The sequence below is a fragment of the Bos indicus x Bos taurus genome, chromosome 2, assembly GCF_003369695.1.
Source record: "Bos indicus x Bos taurus breed Angus x Brahman F1 hybrid chromosome 2, Bos_hybrid_MaternalHap_v2.0, whole genome shotgun sequence".
Lineage (NCBI taxonomy): Eukaryota > Metazoa > Chordata > Mammalia > Artiodactyla > Bovidae > Bos > Bos indicus x Bos taurus.
Window position 1 is genome coordinate 30,020,645 of NC_040077.1, and position 24,850 is coordinate 30,045,494.

Below are 24,850 nucleotides of genomic sequence, written 5' to 3' on the forward strand. Positions count from 1 at the left end.
CAGTACTGACAGGCAAAAAGAAACAGCATGACTTTTTCTACCTCAGTGACTCCTCTTTTTCTTTCACATCTAAGATTTATTGACAGTGGTGATGTCCCATTACAATATTCCCTTTCTGTATTGGGCACTGAGCAGTGAATTGCTGCCACTGGCCCCCAACAAAGCTCTTCCAAAGGAACAATCCAATTCTCATGGCAGAGCTAATGCTTCAAGGAGTAAAGGGCATCTCATGGTTTCATTCTCTTTACCTTGCTAGGAACTCTCTCATAGGAAAGGCACACAGCCCAGACCTCTTAACTGGTTTAGTAAGTCCATGTATTCACAGGTTGAAGAAGTGTTGTCACATGGGAGATGGCCTGTATGTTCTTTCCACCTTCTAAGATGAGATTACAGAGGACCTCTTGTAATGGCTAGCTTTCAGGGTGGGAAGGAGGGAAATGACCCTGTCATTCTTTGAAACTGGAAATGTAACAGTGGGAAAGAAAATTATCTCTCAATAAACTAACTTCCAATCACAGATAATGTAAACCAATGTAAAAGCAATGTAAAACTGGTTGTACAAGGAGTTTAGAGTCTGGAAGACAAATAAGATATGTACATAAAACTGTCAGCAGAAAGCCAAAGGGAAAAAGAGCTGAAGTGTTATAAAAGAATACAGATAAAGATTCATTTTAATTCATCTTTTTTAAAAAATTTATTTATTTTTTAATTGAAGGATAATTGCCTTACAGAATTTTGTTGTTTAAACCTCAACATGAATCAGCCATAGGTATATATATATACATTTTAATTTATCTTTAGCCAACTTTTAGGAATATGTGCATTTAAGTGTATACTAAGATGATTTAATAACCATCTCACATTTTGTCTTTATGCCAGGCCTAAAATAAGGAATATTTAAAGTTACCAATGTTGTTCAACTGGTTCATCTCTGATGAACTATAAATCTTGTGTACAGAATGACAAGCTATTCATTAAATGTACTCATTGTTCAGTGGATAGGATGTTGGCCTTATTTTTCCAGAGTCTGTCAGAAAATGTATTTAACTTCATATGCCCAGTGTGTTCAGCTTAACAAATAGCCATATTCTGCAATGTAAAATACAAAGTTGTTCTGTAATTAACAAAAGAAAAGAGATCTTCCCTATTGAGAAAACAAGAAAGACATTAGAGTAAAAAGAATATGTGACCTAGAACCTTGGTAGAATTTTCCACAGACAGATGGAAGGAGGCTCTGTCAAGTGAAGATTATGAACAAAGATACAGAGGTGGAAGGGTGATGTGTGCATTGAAAATGGTACACCTTTCCATTTATCTAATGAACTCCACTGGTAGAGGGATTTTGATCTAGTTTGTTCACTGATGTAACTCCTGTGTCTGAAAAAGTGCCTGACTTCTAGCTGGTGCTTGAAGTGAATAAGTGGTGTGTCAGATGTCCAGGCTATGAGCGGTACTTGAGAACTCTCAAGGGCTTGGGCATTTGGATTCCTGCAGTGAGGAAACTGGCTAGAACTCCACAGAGGAACAGAAACCAAGCTCAACTAAGCAACAGTGGAGTTTATTTGTGACTATCATGGAACCCCAAATCAGGAAAGTATCTCAATTTGGGAAAAAACTAGAGTCAGAAACAGAAAGTCATCAGGTGTTTTCTGGCTGTCTTTTAAAAATTTGTTTATTTTTTAAAAAATTTATACAATTTTTAAAGGTTACTTTCCATTTATGGTTGTTACAAAATACTGGCTTATTTCCCATGTTGTACAAAATATCCTTGACCCTGTTAGTGCTGGGCTTCCATGGTGTCTCAGACAATAAAAATCTGCCTGTCATGTGGGAGACCTAGGTTCAATCTCTGGATCAGGAAGATCCCCTGAAGAAGGGAATGGCGCACCGCTCCAGTATTCTTGCCTGGAGAATCCTATGGACAAAGAAGCCTGGTAGGCTATCGTCTATGGGGTTGCAATATGTCCTTGAGCCTGTCTTACGTTCAACAGATTGTACCTCCCACTTCCCACTGGTAACCACTAGTTTGATTTCTGTATCTGTGAATCTGCTTCTTTTATGTTATATTCACTAGTTTGTAGTAGTTTTTAGATTCCACATGTAAGTGATATCATACACATTTATCTTTCTCTGTCTGACTTATTTCACTTAACGTGTTAGTTGTTCAGTCGTGTCTGACTCTTTGCAACCCCATGGAATGTAGCCCACCAGGCTCCTCTGTCCATGAGATTCTCCAGGCAAGAATACTGGAGTGAGTTGCCATTCCCTTCTCCATTCACTTCACATAACGCTCTCCAATTCCATCTTTGTCACTGTAAATGGAAAAATTTTGTTCTTTTTATGGCTGAGTATGTATGTGTATCTATACCATTGTGTATGCATGTTTATATGATCACATCTTCTTTGCACGAATCTTTTCAGATTAGTGTTTTGAGTTTTAGTTTAATATATACCCAGGAGCGGTATTACTGGGTCATGTGGTAGTTCTGTTTTTGTTTTTTTTTTTTTTAAAAAAACCTTCATACTGTTTGCCATATGGCTGTACCAATTTACATTGTCACCAATAGAGTACAAGGGCTCCCTTTTCTCCGCATCCTTGCCAACATTTATTTGTAGACTTTCTGATGATTCCGACTGTCTTTTTTCACTATTTCCCCTTCCATGCCTACGTAACTCCTCTCTCTCAGTGCCCTGGTCTACTTTTCCTGAGTCTGCATTGTGAGCGAGGACTGGCCCCCACAGCTATAATAAGCTATAATAAGCAATTATAAAACATGAATGCATGTGGTCAGGGGTGTCCTTATTTTGTCTAAATCATAAGGACCATTCTCATGTAACAAGTTAGTCTAAAGATTTTAAAAGTCTGCCTGTTAGTTCACACGTTTCCCATTTTCTCTTCATCTCTTAACATCCCAGTAATTATTTACCAAACCTTGGTCCATTCAGTCGCCTGTCTCTCCAGCTCCTTTCAAGATTGCCCAGACTCTACCAGAGACTGAAGAACATTATCTACCCACACCATATAGCTTGCGGAATCCTAGTTCTCTGACCAGGGGTGGAACCAGGCCCCAGCAGTGGAAGCACTGCCTCCTAACCACTGGATCACCAAGGAATTGCCTGAATATATTTGCAGTGTTCATCCGACCTTGACTGGCCTTCATGGAAGTTTAGGATTTTTGAGCTGAGCAGGAAATAATCTTGATTTCTTTCTTTTATAGATGAGAAGATAGGCCCTTGAGTAATTTATACATAAGGGTTAGTAGATGTCTTGTGAACACAGAAATGCAGATTACATTCCTGTGATTCTAGAATAGGGAAAGAAAAGAGGACTTTTGAGTATGTTGTATAGAACAAATGGACTTTGGGACCAAAAACTTTAGTTTTATTACTTTGCAAGCTAGATGCAGCCTTGAATAAATCTCAGTGAGGCTCAGAAAGCCCTCAGTATTCCCAAATGTATAATGGGAATAATTTTAATAATAGTAATAGTATCTACCACATTGTCTTATAGTAAGGAATAGAATAATTAAATATTGAAGGTGATGTCATTTAATAAATGATAAAGCACAGGCAAGATTGTTGTTGTTCATTCTCTAAGTCATGTCTGACTCTTTGCAAGATAATTATCAATAATAAGGCAAGATAGTTATCGATAAGAAGTGGATTAGATAACAGATAACCAGGATGAAATATTTACTGCAAATTAGCCAGACGACTAATCTACACATAGTTAATTGTGAGCATACGCATGACCAAATGCTAAAGACTGTTCATTTTTAAAGTACAGTTTATAACACAGAAAGCTGTGCTCTCATTTCCTGGAGTTATAAATAGTTTAGCATGAATTCTCCCTTGTCTTAGGAAAACCTGATACACATGGCTTTCATAATTCTATCAATAGGTAATACTTAGTTGGAGTCAAAATATATATTTGCTTACTAAAATGTTGTTATAACTAAGTTTTAGTCATGTCTAAAAACCGTGGAAATATATTGCAGTAAAAGATAATAGAACCATAGAATGGGAGTATAATCTTGTTTAACAACAAATAAAGGTGGGGAAATGCAAGTTCTCAGAGAGTTCAGGGACTTGTCAAAGGCACACACTCATGAGGACTGAGCTTGTAGTAACACAACTTCGCACTCAGATCTCTTCACTATAATACAGAACCTGCTATTAAAACACCATGTTAAAAATGAGAAAAAATTTCAAGTAGATCCCCATTGGAAAGCCATTGATCTGTCATAAATGACCTCCTAATTTTCTTCTGGGAATAAAAAAGACAAAGTTTTATTCACAGGTTATGTAAAAGATTCATAGTAAGAATAAAGTAATTCTTTTGAACAAAAATAAAATGCAAAAACAACACAAAAGTCATTTGTTGGACTTGAAAAAAACTATATTTAGTTTTAAACTTTTTCGTCTTGGAGTCATTAGTTATTTGATAGAGAAATTAGAAACGAAGAGGAAACAGACAAAGCAATCGTGAGAGATCAAAGGGAAGAGAGAAATGAGGCTGAGAGAAAAGAGGTTGAAAAAGAACACAGAATTCCGGCTGGTAAAAAAATATTTAATGTTTGACCACTAGATGGCGATGTAATGTAAGGTGCTACCTCGACTTTTTTTTTTTTTAAACAAGCTATTTGCTGATTTGTATTAGGTACCATAGAGTGAGGCGAGGATGAAGCCGAGAGGATACTGCAGAGGTCTCTGGTGCATGTGTGTATGTGTGCGTGTGTGTGTGTTTGTGTGTGTGTGTCCTGCCACAGTGAGACTGCAGTCCCCGTAAATACTTGGTCACCTTTGCAAGAAAGAATCAGAACAATTGCAACTGAAGGCACGTTATCATCTGATCTTTGGAAGATGCTGTTCCTCGTTGCAGATGGGTAATTTTCCTTTTTATCAGGTAAGCCATCTGCTTATTTCGTCGCGATCTTAGGCATGTTCATTCCAGTTATTCTTTTGGGGAGACCGTGGAAATACAGTGGGCAGAGCAGGAAGTCCATTTTTGTATGTGAATTCGGACCGACGGGTCCCCCTCCTCCCTCTCTTCTCCTCCCCTTCTCCTCCCCTTCCCTTCCCCCCTCCTCTCTCCACCTTCCACGAACTGAAATCAGGTTTGTCTTGCTGTTCAGCATTTTGATACAAGGAGATTCTTTGGCCTGAAATAGCTTGGCACCTGGCCAGCTCTTGCCTTTGCTACCCTCCGTCCTATTCAAAGTCTCCCTTTGAAGCCCCCTCCTCCTTCACCGGTGCTTTAGAACTGGATAAGCGGAGCTGTAAATAGAGGTCAGAGTGTTCCTAAGGATGGAGCAAAAATTAGATCTCAAGTTAACCCCACAGGAAGAAAGCCAGCAGCGGGGACCGCGGCTGGAACCTAGCACTGCAGGGATTTGAGCCTCCTCGGCAGAGGCTGGGCTTCTGAGGAGAAATGCCGCCTACCTTGGGCCAGAGCAGGACAAGGATTTATTCTTTGTAACTCGGATTGAGCATGGTAATAAAGGAGCTGGAGGGTAGTGGGAAAGAAGCCCTTCTTCCTGGAATGCCAAATGGGGAAGGTTGAGTTACTTTTAATTACACAGAGGTCACTAGCTGCAGTGATACTGCAGATCCTGTTCAGTCCTCAGTGTGAACTGTGTTGGTTTTACAGACAGCACAAGAAAAGGTCTCTGGGTGGACTGGAGGCTTTTTCAAAGATCCTTGTTCTCATGGATCCCCTCTCTCCTACCTGTTTGAGGTATTTGTTTAAAGACAGCCCCCCACCCCCGCCACATTTACTTCCCGGATTTCTTTTTGTTCCCTTCAGTGACTCTGTGACAGTTGTCACTCCTCTTTAGCAAATGAGTCCAAAAGAGAGTGGTGGTAGTTGCTTTTTCACATGTCCCAGGAAAGGATTAAAGCCAAAGCCGGGTAACATCCTCTCCATATGTGCATGAGACTCAATATTTCTAAGGCGCTGTAGCAAACTTGCAAATTGCCAAACGCTGTTGCTATCACACCTATAAAATGTGGCTTCTTTTTTCTATGGATTTTCAGGTTCATGTGGTATTTCTGATGTGCTAGTGTAGTAACAGAACATATTTCCCCATTAAGCACTTTCAATCATCCCAAGAGGCTGATGCCAAGCAGAAATAGGAAAATTCCATGCTGAGGTTGGCTATCCCTGCTTTCATTTCTGTCCTCCAGAGCAGTGGGTCGCTTACCTTTCCTGTTTGCTACAATATCTGGCACACCAGATGCAACTTGGAACTCCTGCATGCACACCAGGGTCTCACACTTTTCCCCTCATCTCTGCATTTGGGAAGCCCAATAACTTTGGTGGAAAACTCCTTTAAGCCTCTCCTTTGCGGTCGCGGCTTTTGTAACTGCCCTCAGGCCATCGCATCCCTCTTGCAGGTGTAGTGTTGCAGTTTAGGCCTTCCTCCACAAAGCTTCTTGAAGAGATTTTTAGATGGTGTCTATTTTAGGAACAGAATGTGTAGACAGAATGGATGGCCACTGAGATTTATGGGAAAACAATTTTGTGGAGAGGATGAGGTAACCTTGTAACAGAGCTGGTTATTATCACATAAACTGAGCAAAGGAATTCGTTTTCATGAAATTTACTGCAGCTCAGTTTTATGGCTTTTTCTCTTCCCTCTGTACATTGTTGGCCTGTTGTTTTCAAATACCTTTTTAAGCATAGCTAGTACTTATCAGTATTTTTACATACTGATAAAAATAATATGTTGGATTTTGCTGCCAATATTGATAGTCTCTGTTTACATGGCCCCCCATGCTGAGTTATTTGGCATCTGGAGACTCAATTATTAGGACTATTTCCCTTTAAGACATGGTCGAGAGGTTTTCTCCATCTGTGAACGGAAGGGAAAGGCACAATTGGAGGCCTAATTAGTTATACCATATCCCAGAAGGCACTGGGTATCTCAGCTAGGATTCAGCTTTACCAATCAGAGGTGCCAGGGGCAAAGAGACAGACCAGAGACACAGAAGAAAACTATTGCCACCAACACAGGATATTAAAACTCTAGAATCCAAAGGAGTCCAGTAAGAACTGTGCTAGTTCTGAAATTGCATACCTCAAACTGGGACTTGAACCCAACCAAATCTCTGACTGGAACTTGAACCCATGGTCTTTTAAGTGAGAACACAGGTTTCAGGATTTAATGAAGCCCAGGTTCTTGAAGTTTCATTGCAGAGAGAATTCAGTGAGAGACAAAGTGATAGGTGAGAAGTGGATTTATTTAGAGAGAAACACACTCCACAGACAGAGTGTAGGCCATTTCAGAAGGCAAGAGCTGCCTGGAAACATTGATTAGTTAGTTTTTAGTTCTTGGGTAATTTCATAGGCTAATGGGTAGGAGGATTATTCCAACTATTTGGGGCAAGGGTGCAGATTTCCAGGAATTGGGCTACTGCCCACTTTTTGGCCTTTTGTTGGCCATGGAACTGTCGTGGTGCCTGTGGATGTATCATTTAGCTTGCTGATGTGTTGCAATGAGCATATACTGAGGCTCAAGGTCTGGTGGAAGTTGACTTGTCTGCCGTCTTGGATTTTGGATTTATTTGGTTCTAATCAGTTTCTGTCATCTCCTTGGGCTATGTCATTCTTTTAAAGTTTGTGCCCTGCCCCCTTCCCTCCTATTTCAGTTCCTTGTGTAGAGGGTACTGTCTGGGAACCCAGAGATTCAGAGAGCAATAACGGAAGAGCATCTTCTTTGGATGTTGCAGACAAGGAAGGGAAAAATTGGGGGTTCATTTAGAGTTACCTCTAGGACAGTACAAACCAAGCAGTCCTCATGAATTTATATTGGTATATAACGCAGCGAAAGTGAAAGACTTCCCTGGTGACTGAGACTGTAAAGGATCTGCCTGCAATGCAGGAGAACAGAGTTCAATCCCTGGATGGGGAAGATGCCCTGGAGAAGGGGATGGTTATCTACTCCAGTAATCTTGCCTGGAGAATTACATGGACAGACAGAGGAGCCTGGTGGGCTATAGTCCATGGGGGAGAACACAAGAAATATTGGTTTATTATATAGGAGATATGTATATTTTGCATATTATTACATTATTTATGTGTTTCTTCTCTGTATTCTTCTCACACAGAAGAGCATCCTTGTAAAAATTACCCTAGGGTGTCACACAAGGTATTAGTTTCCTCCTGGTTAGTTGGAGAGGCTGAATTCATCGCTGCCTCCCTGTAAATACCAAGAGCACATGCTAGATGTCCCAGCTCCCTCGGATGGGAGAGGAGAGGAGGGAGAGTTTATGGGGAGGCTGCAGACTAAGACTCAGTCAATGGGACTAGGATCTGTAAAGTAATCACTTCCCTTTGAAATTCTGAGTAGTCACTGAAGCACATTTCACAGATCAGTTTAGACAGTACTGCCTTAGGGTAGGAGTGGGGAAGAGATTCTCAGAGCGGCTATAGTCAGGGGAAAAAAAAAACTGAGCCAAATCTCCCCAAACTGTCCCAAACTGTGCTTTCCCAACTTTCTCTTTTGTCCAGGTTCTCATTTAGTAATTATTTTATTTAACAAAGATATGCAGCGTTTACTCTTTTGTTGCTGAGTGTGTTCAGTTGTGTCTGACTCTTTGTGGCCCCATGGACTGTAGCCTACCAGGCTCCTCTGTCATTGGAATTTTCCAGGCAAGAATACTAGAGTGGGTGGCCACTTCCTACTCCAGGGGATCTTCTTAACCCAGGGATCAGGCAGATTCTTTACCACTGTATCACCTGGGAAGCCCCAGCATTTACCAGCCACTATTCTAAGCAGCACCTCAAAATATTTTCTCATTGAATTCTGTGAAGTCGGTGCTATTATTAATCACCAGTTTATGGATGAGGAAACCAAGGAAGCACAGGGAGGTTAACTTGCCCTGAGCTTGTTTGCAGATGGTAGAGCCCAAACTTGAAACCAGGCTATCTGGCTGCTGGATCTGTGCTCCTGGCTGCAGAATAAGGATAAGGATATCACCCATGTGATGGTAGAATGAGAGCTTAGCCCACGTAGTAGAGACTGGTTGCTGGCATCTGTACATGGCAGCTATAATTTATCCCTTTTCTTACATACCAAACTTTCAAAATACTTTGGTTTAGAGTAATTCTCTGTATCTACTTCATTTACTCATTTTTTTAAAATGTGCCTTTCTGTACTATTGGAGAATCCCTATTCTAGGTGCTGAATATGGTAAATAAAAGTCTTACCCACATGGTGATTGCAGTCTAAAGATGGAGTTAGTAGACAAATCAGTGTGTGATGAAATAATAGCAAATACATGTTCTTTGAAAGAAAGAAAAAAAAAAAAGGCGGTGTGAGCCATAGGATAAAAGCAGCATGTAGAGACAAAAAACAATGTTTGAGAGGTGAAGAAAATAATTTTCATCTGAAGGAGGTGAGAGAAGAGCAATCTGGGAAGAGAAGTCCCAAAGGGCAGAGTACACCTGGCAGATATAAGGAATGGCACCTGTCTTGTGAGAGATTGGAGTGCAGAAGAAATGGAAGGAAATGGGGCCAGATCTGTGGAGTCTTAATGAGCATGCTTAGGGCTCTAATTGTCCCTGGCCTTTATTAAAAAAAAAAAGAAAGAAAGTCAAGGAACAATGTCAAGTCAATATAAGTCCTATATTTAATGATAACAAGTTACTAGGTTAAAAAAAAAAGACTAAATAGAATCATTTCTATACACACACAAAGTTTTAACAATGTGTAAAGTTCTGTGAAGAATCCTATAGTTCCTAGTATGCAGTGAAATTGGCTCAAAAATATTTAAAAGACTCTTTGATGGAAAAAAAAAAACTTGCTTGAATGAGATTATCGGTTAGATTGCTATAAACTATCAGTTAAAATAAAAAACACCCCTTGTCACCTAGTCAGTTTTGCTTGCACTTCAGGACGTCCCCCCTGAAATGACCAAATTGAGGAGATGTGGCCTGGGAGCAGACATAAACCAAATCAGTATGTCCCCTAGAGGGGTCACGACACAGTAGGTATTTGGAGAGTTTGAACAAATCTTTTTCTGCACATGAATTCATACTAATGTGATTTTAAAATAATACAGTAAAACATAAGTATCCACTCTCACGTTTATCTGGTTTTTCCTGTGGTCATGTATGGATGTGAGAGTTGGACTGTGAAGAAGACTGAGCGCCGAAGAATTGATGCTTTTGAAGTGTGGTGTTGGAGAAGACTCTTGAGAGTCCCTTGGACTGCAAGGAGATCCAACCAGTCCATTCTGAAGGAGATCAGCCCTGGGATTTCTTTGGAAGGAATGATGCTAAAGCTGAAAGTCCACCTCATGCGAAGAGTTGACTCATTGGAAAAGACTCTGATGCTGGGAGGGATTGGGGGCAGGAGGAGAAGGGGACGACAGAGGCTGAGATGGCTGGATGGCATCACTGACTCGATGGATGTGAGTCTGAGTGACTCCGGGAGTTGGTGATGGACAGGGAGGCCTGGCATGCTGTGATTTATGGGGTCGCAAAGAGTCGGACACGACTGAGCGACTGATCTGATCTCATGTTTATCTACATTAAAAGCGTTTGTTGGTATAGTGTCAAAGTTCACTTTCTAATGGTTTACCTTTTTATATTTGTTCCCACTCTCTCAGTTACCTGCTAACATTGTAGTTCCTTTCCAGAAAATGTGTGTTTCTCTTCTTAGCATGAAGTGAAAGTGAAGTCGCTCAGTCGTGTCCGACTCTTTGCAATCCCATGGACTGTAGCCTATCAGGCTCCTCCGTCCATGGAGAGTGCTGGAGTGGATTGCCATTTCCTTCTCCAGGGCATCTTCCCAACCCAGGGATCGAACCCCGGTCTCGCACTGCAGGCAGACGCTTTACCGTCTGAGCCACCAGGGAAGCCCCTTCTTAGCATAAACCTTGCTTTTTAGTTTATCACTGTAAGTCGTATAAAACCCTTTGTCTCTTCCTTCTTTGAAGCTCTCTGTATAACTGTGGCTTTAATTTTTGGTGATGTGTCTATAATCTTTGGCTTTAATATTTTCTTTTGTCATTTGTGTTTTTTATGTCATACATAAGAAACCACTGCCTAATCCAAGGTCATGAAAATTTACGTCTCTTTTTCCTCTGAGTCTTATTGTTTTATCTCTTGTATTTAGGGATCCATTTTGAGTCAGATCTTGTCTATAACATGAGGTAGGGGCCAACTTAATTCTTCTTTGTGTTGCCATCCAATTGTCCCAGTATCATTTTTTGAAAGACTATTTTTCCCCACTGAATTTTGTTGTAATGCTGTTGGTCATTCCATATTTAAGTGCATCCATGTTTTTAGCATACAATTAGCAATGATTTGATACCTTGGGTACTAGGGGCAACTTTTTTCTTCCAGGAAAATGCAGTAAGATTCTCCCTTCTGGAGAATTCATACAACTTTAAAGTATGAGAAAACTGGCCTCTATCTTCTTAACTGTTATACACTTTTTTGGCCTAAGTTTATGTCAAGTTTTTATATTATAAAATTTTTTATAATAATTTATAAAATTATAAATTTTATTATAATTTAACACATACTCATTTGTGACTCAATTGGAAATGTAAGGCAATGTTGTGCAGTTCAGCAGTGAGCTAACATTTTTGGAGAAAAGTTACTAGTTATTTCTAAAAAATATCTCTACTATATTGCACGTGCTCTCCCAAATTCAGACAAACATTATCTGTATAATATATGTTACTAGTTATCGTTTGCTTCCTAAACACCACTGAGGGGAAAACGTTGAACTTGAGATAGAAGTGAGTCTTTAAAATAAGGTTGACAGTTGTGTGAGTTGGCTGAGGCTACTGTGTAATGAAATACCACAGACGTGATGTCTGAAACAACATACATTTATTTCTCACAGTTCTAGAGGCGAGAAGTTCAAGAGCAAGGTCTCTGCAGGTTTGTTTTCTTCTGATGTCTCTGCTCGACTTGAGGCTGGCAACCTTCTCGTGTGTATTTGTGTGCATCCTTAGTGTCTCTTTTTGTGTCCATACTTCTCTTTATAAAACACAAGTCAGACTATAATAGAAGCCTCCTAATAGCCTCATTTTAATCTGATCCCTTCTTTAAAGACCCTATTTCCAGCTGAATTTTGAAAGGGTCACAATTCAGTCCATAGTAGTTGTCTTTGGCTACACTTACGACTGCTAAAATAATGAACAAAGATGATTGAAACCGACAGTCATTTTTTTATTGTCAAATTGTTGTTAATGGTAGTCTTTCATTATTCATGCTTTATTCCCGCTGAATAATAAGGAGCCATCTATGTTTTTGTTGATAGTCAAATAAAGGCAATTAATTAGGTTTGCATTTAAAGAGGCATGATGAATAACAAAGTCTACAGAAGCAAAATGGTGGTGACATTGATTCCGCTCATATGCCTGTAATGCTCTTTTTATAATCTCTGATAAATTTACTAAGCCAAGGCTCTTGTTTCAATGAGAAAAGTGACAAAAAGGGATATAAAACATGAGGTATTCATGAGACACTTATTAAAATAATTTCAAAGTGTTTCAACTAACCTCAGTCTCAGTTGGGACACAACTTGAAATGACATTAATGTAAGTATATCAGTAACGTCATGGGAAGTTATTAGAGCTCACAGCGGGAGGGGTAGGTAAAATCTAGAAACTGGAAATGACAAGAGTAAGGAAAATTATGACAGCCCAGATTTTAGACTTTTGGTGCTTTTTGTAACAAGCTATTGTCTCCTGGGATGATTGACGTCAACTGTTTCCAGGCTTTTTTTTTTTTTTTTTTAAATACAGTCAGCTTTATGATTAAAATTCCAGGAAGTAAGAATCTGAATGGTCACTTTGGGACTCTGAATCTTTCCCTTTTGTTAAGGGTGAACTGGACCCTTGACTGATCGTCCCTCCAATCTATTCCCCTTTTAAGAAGAGTAATTCCACCAAACAAAACTGAAAACAGTCTACATACACAATGTAAGAAGAAAGAGTAAATAAATCATGGTTCATGCAAATAATGAGATCTTGTGGAGCCATTAAACATAATATTTCAAGGAGCATTTTTACTTCTATGGAAAATTGTTCAGGATATAATGCTACATGAAAAAGTATATATCATATATACCTAGTATGATCTCAATGGAAGACAGAAAACAAAAAAAGCATATTTGCTTAGGGAAAAAAAAAACTCTGGAAATAATGTAACAGTTTCTCCAGTTTATGGGATTGCAACTTCAATTTTCTTTTTAAAAATAAAACATTAAATCTTATTTTTCTAATAACAAAATTAGTACATGCTAATTATGTAAAACAAAAAAGAAAGTATTAAATAATAAAGGATAAAATAACCCCTACAATTCTACATATGCAGAATTATTAGTGTTAATAATTTATTTTACTTATCAAAGTGTTTTTTTTGTACAAATTCTCTAAGCATGTGTTACTTTAAAAGTCAGCATAAAAGCATACATTATTTTTCAAATGGAACTGAATTAGCCTTTTGAACAAAGGTATTTATTATATCACTAGTAAAAATAGTAAACTCAAAGTTATTAAGGAAACAGTTGAATATTTGAATAATTTATCAGCCCAAAACTCCTCTATAATAATATTGTAACTTTTTGGAAAATTTGTAACAAGTATATAACCATTGGGAAAGGATCTAACATAATGTTAATTTTGGAATTTCAAAAGGGTGTTGTTCTGAAAATTGTGTAATTTGGTAATTTAATTTCTCCCTGTAGAATTCAGCAAACTTTGGGGAAAGTTGTCTTACATTCATGGAGCATCTCCTGTTTGCACTGGGTTGTTTTAGTAAGAACTGACCTCAGATTGAGAATGACAACAACAAAAATTTCTAAATACTAATATGTATTAATATATAAATTCTTAGCCATTTAGAATAAAACTCATCAAATTGGGAAGAATCAAGTTACAAGTTTAACATCATTACCAAATCCAATGATGGCAAGATTAAACAAGCAATTTATACTATTGAGCCAGAGGTGGCAGGATGGAGCACTGAAAGTAATTATTAATATTTGTTGCATTTGGAGATATGAAATTATTTATGCTGAAGGTGTGGGAGGATTATGTGTGAAGAGGAATAGATGGTTAATGACAAGTCTTAGGTAACAGTATCTAGATTGTTTTAAAGCAAATATTAATAATTAAAAATTGAAGATTAATATTGAATAAAAAGAAACTAGAGTTCAATGTTTCTAAGTATATATTCAAAGAGGAGGAAAAACTAAGAATTCTGTCACATAAAATATTTCTAAGAAATTCAGTGGATTTGAAAATCCTGGAAAGAGTTACTTTGAGACTTGACAAATGCCCTCAGGCAGCAGTTTTGATATTACCCTGGAATGTGATATGCCATTTACAAAGGCCAGATATTTTGGGCTATGTCTGTCAGTGTGTTGGTACAAAACCAAAGAGGCAACAGGCTGGTTTCAGGTCTAGAGTACCATAATTTCTGTGCTGCTTGGGTCTTGAAGTTTCAGGTTTCAGGTGAGTTGAGGCATTTAGAGGATTATATATCAGCAACCTATATGAATGAAGACAAGAGTTTCCTTTGAAGAAATTTGAAAAAGGAAGTTTGAACATAGTTGAGTTAAATAGAAATCAGTAAGAAAAGAACAGAAGAAGGTGATCTCTATATAACTCTTTCTATAAGATGACAAAAAATGGAATCTCAGCTCAGTTCTCTTTTCTCTGGAGCCAAAACTTACTCTCCTTTGCTCTCACCTTTTTTTTTCTTTTTGTTTTTAACTAATTTTTATTGGAATATAGTTGCTTTACAATGTTGTATGTTTTTCTACTGTACAGCAAAGTGAATCAGCTATACATATATTCCCACTTTTTTGGATTTCTTTTGGATTTCTTTTTCTTCTCATTTAGGTCTTCCCTGGTAGCTCAGCAGTGAAGAATCTGCCTGTCATGCAGAAGATGCAGGTTCGATCCCTGGGTCAGGAAGATCCCCTGGAGAAGGAAATGGCAACCCACTCTAGTATTCTTCCTGAAAAAACCATGGACAGAGGAGCCTGGCAGGCTACAATCCATGGGGTCACAAGAAGTGAAGTGAAGTGAAGTCACTCAGTCTTGTTTGACTCTTTGCAACACCATGGACAGTAGCCTACCAGGCTCCGCCATCCATGGGATTTTCCAGGCAAGAATACTAGAGTGGGCTGCTATTTCCTTCTCCAGGGGATCTTCCCAACCCAGGGATCGAACCTGGGTCTCCTGCATTGCAGACAGACGCTTTACCATCTGAGCCACCAGGAGTGACTAAACCACCACCATTCATTTAAGTCACCGCAGAACATTGAATAGGGTTCCCTGAGCAGTACAGTGTTTTCTTATTCAGTTCAGTTCAGTTCAGTCACTCAGTCGTGTCCGACTCTTTGCGACCCCATAAATCACAGCATGCCAGGCCTCCCTGTCCATCACCAACTCCCAGAGTTTACTCAGACTCACGTCCATCGAGTCAGTGATGCCATCCAGCCATCTCATCCTCTGTCATCCCCTTCTCCGCCTGCCCCCAATCCCCCCTAGCATCAGAGTCTTTTCCAATAAGTCAACTCTTTGCATGAGGTGGCCAAAGTACTGGAGTTTCAGCTTCAGCATCATTCCCTCCAAAGAAATCCCAGGGCTAATCTCCTTCAGAATGGACTGGTTGGATCTCCTGGCAGTCCAAGGGGCTCTCAAGAGTCTTCTCCAACACCACAGTTCAAAAGCATCAATTCTTCGGTGCTCAGCTTTCTTCACAGTCCAACACTCACATCCATACATGACCACAGGAAAAACCATAGCCTTGACTAGATGGACCTTTGTTGGCAAAGGAATGTCTCTGCTTTTGAATATGCTATCTAGGTTGGCCATAACTTTCCTTCCAAGGAATAAGCGTCTTTTAATTTCATGGCTGCAATCACCATCTGCAGTGATTTTGGAGCCCCCCAAAATAAAGTCTGACACTGTTTCCCCATCTATTTCCCATGAAATGATGGGACTAGATGCCATGATCTTAGTTTTCTGAATGTGGAGCTTTAAGCCAACGTTTTCACTTTCCTCTTTCACTTTCATCAAGAGGCTTTTTAGTTCCTCTTCACTTTCTGCCGTAAGGGTGGTATCATCTGCATATCTGAGGTTATTGATATTTCTCCTGGGAATCTTGATTCCAGCTTGTGCTTCTTCCAGCCCAGCGTTTCTCATGATGTACTCTGCATAGAAGTTAAATAAGCAGGGTGACAATGTTTTCTTATTAGTTACCTATATTATACAGAGTAGCGTATGTATGTCGATCCCAATCTCTCAATTCATCCCACTCCCGTTTCCCTCCTTGATGTCCATGTATTTGTTCTCTATGTCTGTGTCTCTATTTCTGTTTTTCAAATAAGATCATCAATACCATCTTTCTAGATTTCACATATGTGTTATACAATATTTTTTTTCTGACTTATTTCATTCTGTATGACAGTCTCTAGGTTTATCTGTGTCTCTACGAATGACCCAATTTCATTCCATTCTATGGCTAAGTAATATTCCATTTTATGTATGTATTATAACTTCTTTATCCATTCCGCTGTTGATGGACATTTAGGTTGTTTGCATGCCCTAGCTATTGTAAATAGTGCTGCAATGAACATTGGGGTTCATGTGTCTTTTTGAATTATAGTTTTTTTCTGGTTATATCCCTAATAGTGGGATTTCTGGGTGGTATGGTAGTTCCATTTTTAGTTTTTTAAAGAACCTCCATACTGTTCTCCATAGTGGCTATGCCAATTTACATTCCCACCAACAGTGCAAAAGTGTTCTCTTTTCTCAACACCCTTTCTGGCATTTATTGTTTGTAGATTTTTTATGATGGCCATTTTGACTGGTGTAAGGTGATACCTCATTGTAGTTTTGGTTTGCCTTTCTGTAATAATTAGTGCTGTTGAGCATCTTTTCATGTGTAAAAATGTGGAACCCTTCAGGAATTTGTGTGTCCTCCTTGCAAAGGGTTGATGCTAATCTTCTCTGTATCAGTCCAGTTTTAGTATACTTGCTGCTGAAGTGAGCAATCTTTTTTTTTTTTTCCCCATTCCTGGGCATTTTATTTTACCCTTGAATTTTGCATTTCATTTTTAACTCTCCTTCCACTCATGGGTTATGTGAAAATATTTCCACAGTTGTATTCTCAGTTTGTTCAGAGCTTGTGATGTGTACACGCATGCTAAGTCACTTTAGTCATGTCCAACTCTTTGTGACCCTATGGACTATAGCCCACTAGGCTCCTCTGTCCATGGAATACTCCAGGCAAGAACACTGGAGTGGGTTGCCATGCCCTCCTCCAGGGGATCGTCCCAGCCCAGGGACTAAACCCACATCTCTTACATCTCCTGCATCAGAAGGGAGATTCTTATTACTGGTGCCACCTGGGAAGCCCCTTTGATGCATATAGAATGTAATCTAAAAAATGGAAATATTGTGTAGAGCGAGTGCAGAGAAAAAGAGAACAAGCTGGGCAGTCAGGCAAAGAAAAGGAAATTTATTAGAGGGAAACGAGGTGACTAGCCCTTAAGGAGAACCAGCATCCTCTTTCTGATGAGGTCTTTCTTATACACCGCCAATGAAAAATTCTCTGAAGGGATGGTTAATTTTTAGCCTGTAGCTGAGTCCTGCGGTCACATAGCCAGAGGTCTGGCATCCAGTGGTCTCGTAGCCTTGAGAAGGTAGGTGCCAGCGGGAAAACAGAATGTCATTTGAGCAATTCGGCTGTCTCAAGGGTCACTGTGACTTTATCCTTTGTTTGCGAGGTCAACATAATGAGCCATTTTAACAATAAGCCCCCATGTAAGCCTTATCAAATTGTTAACATGACTGTGGTTATTTTCAAAATGTAGCCCACAGACCTCCTTGAGTTCTCTTGAAACCTTTTAGGGAGTCCCTCAGGGCAAAAGTATTTCAGAATAATAAAAAGAACATTTTTTGCCTTTTTCACTGTATTGATTATTGCACTTAGGGTCAAAAGCAATTAAAACTGTTAGCCTTAACAATTATCAAAACAGTGGCACCAAACTGTACTTGTGGTCACTGTAGTCTTCACTACCATTCACCCCCAGTAAAAACAAGTAAGTAAATAAGTAAAATTAAAAACCAGATTTACTGCAAAAATATCTTTGATGAAGCAGGAAAAAGTATTAATTCTATTTCACCTAGATACATAAATAAGTGCACCTGTTTTTTTTAATGTTATTTGTGCTGAAATGGGAAGTATGCATACAAAATAGTTTCCACAAACAAAAGTGTGATGATGGTTGACTCAAAAAAATAATAAATAAAACACTTGTGCAATTACTTGGAGTTGCAAGCTGAATTAGCTGATTTTCTATGGAACACCATTTTTACTTGAAAGAATGACTGACAAATTGTAGTTATTTAGACTTGGCTATCTGGCAGATGACTTTTTGAAATTGAGTGAAATGAGCCTGTCATTTCAAGAAAAAATAATTTACTATATTTGTTACCAAGGACAACATTTGAACATTTGAGAGAAAAATTAGAATTTTGGAAAACTTGTATCTCCACCATAAGTTCAATAGCTTCAAAACAAAGAATTTTCTGATGTGATGAATCATGGTATTCACATTTCAAAGATCTGCATAACTCAGTCAAGCAGTATTTTACAAATGAGCAGTGGATAATGATACAAAATCAGACACAGATAGTAGATCCATTCAAAGTGCAAGATAAACCAACAGATTTAAATGTAGCACAATACAAGTTCATTGATACATTTTCAGATTCTATTTGTCTAGTTTTGCTAAACTTTCAAAGACTATTTCTAAGACTCTATTATTGAATATGTATTGAAATATATATTGTTGATGTTAAGTTGCTCAGTTGTGTCCAACTCTTTGCTACCCCATGGACTGCAGCACACCAGGCTTCCCTTCCTGTACCATCTCCCAGAGCTTGCTCAAACTCATGTCCATTGAATCAGTGATCCATCCAACCATCTCATCCTCTGTCATCCCCTTCTCCTCCTGCCTTCTATCTTTCCCAGCATCAGGGTTTTTTCCAAGGAGTCAGTTCTTCACATCAAGTGGCCAAAGTATTGGAGCTTGAGCTTTAACATCAGTCCTTCCAATGAATATTCAGAGTTGATTTGCTTTAGGATTGACTAATTTGATCTTGCTATACAAGGGATTCTCAAGAGTCTTCTTTAGCAGCACAATTCAAAATTATAAATTCTTCGGTGCTCAGCCTTCTCTATGGTCCTGCTCTCACATCCACACATGACTACTGGAAGACCATAGCTTTGACTAGATGGACCTTTGTTGGCAAAGTAGTGTCTCTGCTTTTAATATATATTCAATATATTGAATGTATATTGAAAAGGCTGTTGAAAAATTTAAATTCCATATACATGTGAGGCCAGATTTTCATCATCCAAAATGTAAAGTATAATAGATTGAATGCAGCAGCAGATTTAAGAATCTAGACATTAAGCCAAAATTAAAGAGATTTGAAAATTTATAAAATAAGACAATAAAATAATTAAAATAACTTTTAAAAGTAAATTGAAAAAACTCAGTAGATTTTCTTTTAGAGCTATGATTATTTTTCACCTAAATTATTATTTTAACATATTATTGTTTCTTACTGATATTTATAAATTAACTTTTTAATGATTTCTCTTTTAATTTCCAATAAAGTAAAATGTTAGTATAAAGTTATGACCAACCTAGACAGCATATTAAAAAGCACAGACATTACGTTGCCAACAAAGGTCCGTCTAGTCAAGGCTATGGTTTTCCAAGTGGTCATGTATGGATGTGAGAGTTGGACTGTGAAGAAAGCTGAGCGCCTAAGAATTGATGCTTTTGAAGTGTGGTGTTGGAGAAGACTCTTGAGAGTCCCTTGGACTGCAAGGAGATCCAACCAGTCCATTCTATAGGAGATCAGTCCTGGGTGTTCATTGGAGGGACTGATGTTGAAGGTGAAACCCTTACTTTGGCCACCTGATGGGAAGAACTGACTCATTTGAAAAGACCCTGATGCTGGGAAAGATTGAGGATGAGAAGAGAAAGGGACGACAGAGGATGAGATGGTTGGATGGCATCACTGACTCATTGGACATGGGTTTGGGTAGACTCCGGGAGTTAATGATGGATGGGGATGCCTGGCATGCTGAGGTTTGTGGGGTCACAAAGAGTTGGACACAACGAAGTGACTGAAGTATATAAACAAAAGCTTTTGGAGGTCCTCAATAATATTAGCAATAAAGACGTCCTGAGATCAAAAGTTTATATGACAAGGATGAATTTGATCATTCTTTTTCTATGGTAAATACATTTATGTCTTTTACACTATGGACATGTTTTAGTTGAAACTACTCTAATGCAGGTAACTGAGTCCCGGAAGTTATGCTGAATAAGGAAAGTATTTATCACATTATACTAGTGTGTTTTCCATTACTGTGATATGAGCTGCACATATCATCAGTTTAACTCAGTAAGTTCTAATAAATGGAAGAAGTGTTGCAAAGCAAACCAGAGATTATAAAAGAAAAATATTCTGATACTCTTTTTGGATTTTCAACATCTCTCAACTAAAACAATGTAAAATTTTTCTATTGGTCTTTTTTTCATATACACATCTTTCCTCCTTAAACCTCCCTCCCCTCCACACTAGTAACCTTTCTAACAGGCACATCAAGTCTCCACTGTTTAAAAGTATTAGTGACATCCAGGGATAAAAGCTCAGTTTATTCAGGATGACTGGCTCCTGTGAGCTGTTGAGGTTTGTCTCTTCTCTGTGGTCTGTCTACTCTACCATGTGCCCCCCAGATATACTGCATTTCTGTGCATATCTGAACTGTTTTTGTCTCCTGGCCTTTGCTGCTGCTGCGTTCTCTGCCTGAAAAGCCACGATCTCTTCTTCCCTCAAGAATGACTCATTTCCTTTCTGTGCTATGGCTGTGCCTGGAACAGACTTCCATCCTAGCACCAACTGAACTTTATTGTGCTTATTTCTTGGCTTCCTTTTCATGTGCTGTACCTTCTCTGTAGCACATTTAGGCCTATCCTCTGATGTAACAGGATCACCACTACCTAGTTCATATGGGGGCACCTAACTACTCAGTAGGGGTTTCCCAGCTGGTGTTAGTGGTAAAAGATCCCAATCTGCCTCCCAATGCAGGAGACACAAGAGACACAGGTTCAACTCCTGGGTGGGGAAGATCCCCTGGAGGAGGAAAATGGCAACCCACTCCAGTATTCTTGCCTAAAGAATTCCATGGAGAAGAGAAGCCTGGTAGACTATAGTCCATGGGGTCACAAAGGGTGGACACAACTGAGAAACTGAGCGCACACACACACACACACACACACCCCCACCCTACCTCAGCCGTAAAGAACCTGCCTGCAATGCAGGAGACACAGGGGAAGCAGGTTCAATTCCTGGGTCAAGAAGATCCCCTGGAGTAGGAAATGGCAACCCATTACAGTATTCTTGCCAGGAAATCCCATGGACACAGGTGCCTGGAAAATGAGACAAAACAGAAACATTTCAGGGAAACCTTTATTACCTGACAATTCTATACTTTAAATAATGTTTTCATAAATATATTTATTGGTAAAACTATACTTAAGCACATAATAATCTTAATATTTTTGTGCAAATTCCAAACTCCTATCACAGAGTCCATACATGCTATGATTAAACGCTGTTTTTCAAAGTAACTCTGAATTTTTTTTTCTTATTGTTAACTGTAGTTAAAAATGACTTGATTTAATTCAGAGAAATTTCATTACTTCCCATTTAATCTGTTGAAGTTGTATTTTGTTTTTTGCTTGAGTCAAATTTAAAAAAATTATCCAAGGATTATCCTCTTTTAGTTATAAAAATTAGTAAAGTTATTATAGAAAACTGCTGCTGCTGCTAAGTTGCTTCAGTCGTGTCCGACTCTGTGAGACCCTATAGACGGCAGCCCACCAGGCTCCCACGTCCCTGGGATTCTCCAGGCAAGAACACTGGAGTGGGTTGCCATTTCCTTCTCCAATGCATGAAAGTGAAAAGTGAAAGGGAAGTCGCTCAGTCGTGTCCGACTCTCAGCAACCCCATGGACTACAGCCTACCAGGCTCCTCCATCCATGGGATTTTCCAGGCAAGAGTACTGGAGTGGGTGCCATTGCCTTCTCCAATACAAAACTTAGAATATTTTAAAAGTATAAAGATTATAATATTCATAATTTATAATCTTCTGTGTGATTTTTTTTTGCCCACAAGAATAATAATATATTGCTTTTGACACTGTAATATTTTCCTCTAAATAATTTTTATTTTTGTTGTTTTGGGGGAAATTTTTGTTGTTTCTTAGGATTCCTATGGTGTTTGCAATTTTTTATCTATCAGGTGTTATATCTTAAACATTTTTTTCATGCTGTCAGAAATTTTTTAAAAAGATCATTTTAATGGCTCCATAGTATTCCATCACAGAGTTTTACTTTTATTTAATTATTCCAACAGTTATGGAAATGTTGTTTCTTTCTAATTGGATAATTACTTTTGAGGTAAACTTAACTAGCACATTAAAAATATAAAGCATTTTAGAGTACTGTTAATAATCATCAGATCATTTGTTGTATAAACAGAATTCCCACATTGCCTGTGTAGTGCACACAGAATGAAAGTTCAGTCAACCAGCACTTACATGTGGCGCAAACAATTTTAGTGCGTGGATTCATGCAGTAGGCTCCTTAGCTTTCACCTTCAGTTGTTCCGGGTCCCCGCTGAGGGTAGAGCTGGAAATAGGTTGGTTTACTATTCTTATTCACTCCTCCTCTCACAATTTGTTCAGAATATATCCGTTTGTGTTCATTTTCTCACATTTTCCCTTACTTTCAGAAATAGAGACAAAATAACACAAATATTAACATGGAACAACTACACAAAACTATTGCACTGTTTGCTTTTTTTTTTTTTTTTTTAACCACTTTCCAGTAGCATATAACACTCTTCTTAGATATTCAGGTACAGTTTTAAAGAGATTTAAAGTTCCCATTAAAATATGTCTTTAACAAGTGTATTGAATGATATGAGACTTGAAAGGGAAGTAAGGAAATGGTAATCATTTTACAGTTCTCATTTATCCTTCAATTATGTGTGCATGCTAAGTTGCTTCAGTTGTGTCCGACTCTTTGTGATCCCATGGACTATAGCCCACAAGGCTCCTCTGTCCATGGGATTTTCCAGGCAGGAATACTGGAGTGGGTTGCCTTTTCCTTCTCCAGGGGAGCTTCCCGAGTCAGGGATCCAACCTTCAACTCCTGTGTCTCCAACATTGCAGGCAGATTCTTTACCACTGAGCCATTGAGGAAGCCTACATAGTACCTTAATCTAATCAATCCACTTTCAAATCCACCAATTTAATACTATTTTATTTGGAGGTACCTGAATATATTTTAGTATTCCTGCAGCTCCCTTTGGAGGTTTATGCTTTTATGATTATTATCTTCCTGCCAATGTACTATATCTCTTATTTCTCTTTCACTGGCAGGCAGATTCTTTACCACTAGCACCATGTGGGAAGCCCTTCAACTATATGTAGTTATAGGTTTGATATTGTTAGTAGAGAGTCTGGTTGAGACCCCTCCTCCTGTTAGCCTTGGTTCTTGGTAAGATTGCAAAGAAGAATCTGAGGTCTTACCTGTTGCAAGAAAATTTATTGAAGATAAAGGAAGAGGGAACATCTCAAAAGAGAGGTGGGCCAGGTCAAGGGAAGCAATGACCCTGGAGGGCTGAGGTGTAGAGTTTTTAAGGCAAGCTTATTTGCATAATCCATGCGGTCCATTGACTGAGGTTATATAATAAGAGGCTCTACTGTACACATCCTGCACATATTTCAGTCTATTATAATTAGATGTGTCTACTCATGGAATATTTATGAACAGTTAATGAGCCCAATGGCTGCCAAAGTTTACCTAAGTACATGATAGTGAGAGGTGTGCACATGTGCCAGAGAGGGGAAGGTCCCTACAGTCAGCCAGTGGAGGGTTTTTCTGATCCCCTGACTATTTTGGAGTAGCGTTGGGAGCTATGTGGGGCAGGGTTGGTAAATAGCTTAGTGGGATTAGGCGGCCACTCTTGTTGCTCATGGCTGACTTCCTGCCTAACAATATTATCTAAGAAAGGATCATTCATATCCTCCATGATGTGAAAGAATCACATCAGATCCCAAAACTAGGGTAACATTACAGTGTTAAAAACAATTTAAGTTTTCATTTTGTCGTCAGTTCAGTTGCTCAGTCGTGTCCGACTCTTTGCAACCCCATGAATTGCAGCACGCCGGGCCTCCCTGTCCATCACCAACTCCTGGAGTTCACTCAAACTCACGTCCATTGAGTCAGTGATGCCATCCAGCCATCTCCTCCTCTGGCGTCCCCTTCTCCTCCTGACCCCAATCCCTCCCAGCATCACAGTCTTTTCCAATGAGTCAACTCTTCCCATCAGGTGGCCAAAGTATTGGTGTTTCAGCTTTAGCATCAGTCTTCCAAAAAACACCCAGGGATGATCTCCTTTAGAATGGACTAGTTGGATCTCCTTGCAGTCCAAGGGACTCTCAGGAGTCTTCTCCAACACCACAGTTCAAAAGTATCAATTCTTCGGCACTCAGCCTTCTTCACAGTCCAACTCTCACATCCATACATGACCACTGGAAAAACCATAGCCTTGACTAGACAATCCTTTGTTGGCAAAGTAATGTCTCTGCTTTTCAATATGCTATCTAGGTTGGTCATAACATTCCTTCCAAGGAGTAAGTGTCTTTTAATTTCATGGCTGCAGTCACCATTTGCAGTGATTTTGGAGCCCCCAAAAATAGTCTGACACTCTT

General features: G+C 39.0%; 1 protein-coding gene and 1 non-coding gene across 7 annotated transcripts in view; one reads left to right on the forward strand and one right to left on the reverse strand.

Moving 5' to 3' along the window:
• The window catches only part of LOC113903082 (sodium channel protein type 1 subunit alpha), a 183,001-nt gene that overhangs the window by 22,756 nt on the left and 135,395 nt on the right, over positions 1–24,850 (forward strand). The window contains exon 1 of one of the 6 annotated variants that reach the window (XM_027558717.1): positions 4,653–4,906. The exons of the other annotated variants lie outside the window; for them this stretch is intronic. The gene's annotated coding sequence lies outside the window, so the exon portion shown is untranslated. Of the gene's footprint in view, positions 1–4,652; positions 4,907–24,850 lie in introns of those variants that run through there. 6 annotated transcript variants of the gene reach the window in all.
• On the reverse strand, positions 16,927–17,033 carry LOC113881436. The gene has a single exon (XR_003508039.1). It is a non-coding gene; the product is annotated as a U6 spliceosomal RNA (small nuclear RNA).